This window comes from Tamandua tetradactyla, unplaced genomic scaffold (assembly GCF_023851605.1).
Source record: "Tamandua tetradactyla isolate mTamTet1 unplaced genomic scaffold, mTamTet1.pri scaffold_119_ctg1, whole genome shotgun sequence".
NCBI lineage: Eukaryota > Metazoa > Chordata > Mammalia > Pilosa > Myrmecophagidae > Tamandua > Tamandua tetradactyla.
Window position 1 is genome coordinate 187,771 of NW_027518265.1, and position 3,162 is coordinate 190,932.

General features: G+C 35.0%; 1 pseudogene; it reads right to left on the reverse strand.

Annotated features, from left to right (window-relative positions):
- Nucleotides 1–252: 252 nt before the first annotated feature.
- Nucleotides 253–1,172, reverse strand: LOC143673088 (olfactory receptor 7A10-like; annotated as a pseudogene).
- Between the last annotated feature and the right edge of the window lie 1,990 nt (nt 1,173–3,162).

Here is a 3,162-nt window from a genome sequence, read left to right on the forward strand (position 1 = left end):
TAATCAGGCTCAATTCAGAATCCTGGGAATACGTTCCTAGATGTCAAATGATTTAGAGAAAATACAGAAAAAAACAAGGTTCTTTCCTGGATAAAAAGTAGAGATTAAGTTCTAGCAATAAAGCAAATGGCACATTACCTTTATTTACGCTGATAAAACTAATTTGATTTACATATCCCAGTATCTAAGCTTTGTTAATGAAAAGTAAATTTCTGTACTTGAGGCAATGTGTCCTCCTAAGGAGAGACTTTCTCACCTGGAAATTATTTTTAAGGTATGCTTTATGTCTTTGTTTATAACACTATAGATATAGGGGTTCAGCATGGAAGTGACAATTTTGTACATCAGAGAAGCTATTGCAGTTGCCCTTGTGTTTTGTGTAGTAGCAGAACTAAGATACATTCCAAGAGCTCTTCCATAAAACAAGAACACTATTGAAGGATGAGACCCACAGGTAGAAAATGTTTTATACTTGTTTCCACATGATGAAATTCTCAAAATAAAGCATGTAATCTTACAGTAAGAGAAAAGGATGCCAGTGAGTGGACTATCACCCAGAATTCCACTCACAAAATACCTCATGAGGTCAATGAGGGAGGTGTCAGAACATGCAAGTTGGACTGCATGATCAAGATCACAGAAAAAGTGAGGTATTTCCAACTCTGTACAAAAAGACAATTGCAAAAGCATTAGACCATGTAAAAGAGAGTTCATAACATTCACTATTCATGATGCCAGCAGCAGGAGACCACAGAGTCTGGGGTTCATGATGATCATGTAGTACAGTGTATGACAGATGGTCACAAAGCAGTCATAGGCCATCATGGTTAAGAGGAAGCTGTCTAATCCTCCAAAAAAACATGAAAAATACATCTGGTGAGGCAGTTTCCATAATTTATAGTTTTGGTCTTTGTGCAAATGTTCACCAGCATCTTTGGGACAGTGGTGGAGGTGAAACAGATGTCTGTAAAAGACAGGTTAGCAAGGAAAAAGTACACGGGCATGTGCAGGTGGGCATCAGAGATGGTGGCCAGGATGATGAGCAGGTTCCCAATGAGAGTGACCAGATACATCATCAGGAACAGAGCAAATAGGAGAGGCTGCACTTCTGTGCCTTCTGAGAGCCCCAGGAGGATAAATTCTGAAACACATATTTCATTCTCTAATTCCATGTAACTCATGAAACTGCTGGAAGAGAGACCAGAGCAAGGCAGGTTTAGGTACAAGCAGTGTTCAAAAAATTACAGGGTAAGATAATGGGTAATTGGAGCAGAAGGGATACAGACTGTGCAACAGGACTAGATACAAAAACTCAAAAATGGACAGCACAATAATACCTAATTGTAAAGTAATCATGTTAAAACACTGAATGAAGCTGCATCTGAGCTATAGGGTTTTTTTTTGTTTTTTTACTATTAGTACTACTTTTATTTCTTTTCTCTATATTAACATTTTATATCTTTTTCCGTTGTGTTGCTAGTTCCTCTAAACCAATGCAAATGTACTAAGAAACGATCATCATGCATCTATGTGATGATGTTAAGAATTACTGAGTGCATATGTAGAACGGTATGGTTTCTAAATGTTGTGTTAATTTCTTTTTTTTTCTTTCTTTCCGTTAATAAAAAAAAAAGAAACTCACACAAAAAATTAACAGAAAGTTTATGTCTATATGGTAAATGCATTAAGTTCATTATTCTTAATTAATATGTATAGTTCTAGAGGCCTTTACATGAAAATATCAGGGAAGACATTGCTCCTCCTTCTCAGTAATGCTGTTGCCAATTCACCAGCCTTGTCCATAATTGCAAGCATTTTACAAAGGCAATACTTTCAGTGAAATGCTTTTACACACTATTTTATTCTTCAATCACTTTGACCATTTATTTTTTTTTTAATTTTTTTATTAATCAAAAAAAAGAAAAGAAATTAACACAACATTTAGAAATCATTCCATTCTACAAATGCACTCAGTAATTCTTAGTATCATCACATAGATGTATGATCATCATTTCTTAGTACATTTGCATCGATTTAGGAAAAGAACTAGCAAAACAGCAGAAAAAATATAGGATGTTAATATAGAGAAGAGAATTAAAATAATAATACTAATAATATATAAATATATATATAAAGGAAAAAGAAAAAAAACAAAAACAAAAGATACAAACACACAAACAAACAAAAAACCATATTTCAGGTGCAGCTTCATTCAGTGTTCCAACATAGTTACATTACACTTAGGTATTATTGTGCTGTCCATTTTTGAGTTTTTGTATCTAGTCCTGTTGCACAGTCTGTATCCTTTCAGCTCCAATTACCCATTATCTTACCCTGTTTCTAACTCCTGCTGGTCTCTGTTACCAATGATATATTCCAAGCTGATTCTCAAATGTCGGTTCACATCAGTGGGACCTTACAGTATTTGTCCTTTAGTTTTGGGCTAGACTCACTCACCATAATGTTCTCTAGGTCCATCCATGTTATTACATGCTTCATAAGTTTAGTCTGTCTTAAAGCTGCATAATATTCCATCGTAGGTATACCCCACAGTTTGTTTAGCCACTCGTCTGTTGATGAACATTTTGGCTGTTTCCATCTCTTTGCAATTGTAGATAATGCTGCTATAAACACTGGTGTGCAAATGTCCGTCTGTGTCTTTGCCCTTAAGTCCCTTGAGTAGATACTTAGCAGTGGTATTGCTGGGTCGTAATCCATTCTGCCATTCTATGTCTTTTGATTGGGAAATTCAGTTCATTAACTTTTAGTATTATTACTGTTTGGATAATATTTTCCTCTACCATTTTGGCTTTTGTATTATATATATAATATCTGATTTTCCTTCTTTCTACACTTTACTCCATACCTCTCTCTTCTGTCTTTTAGTATCTGACTCTAGTGTTCCCTTTAGTATTTCTTGCAGAGCTGGTCTCTTGGTCACAAATTCTCTCAGTGACTTTTTGTCTATAAATGTTTTAATTTCTCCTTCATTTTTGAAGGACAATTTTGCTGGATATAGGAGTTTTGGTTGGCAGTTTTTCTCTTTTAGTAATTTAAATATATCATCCCACTGTCTTCTAGCTTCCATGGTTTCTGCTGAGAAATCTACACATAGTCTTATTGGGTTTCCCTTGTATGTGACAGATTGTTTTTCTCTTGCTA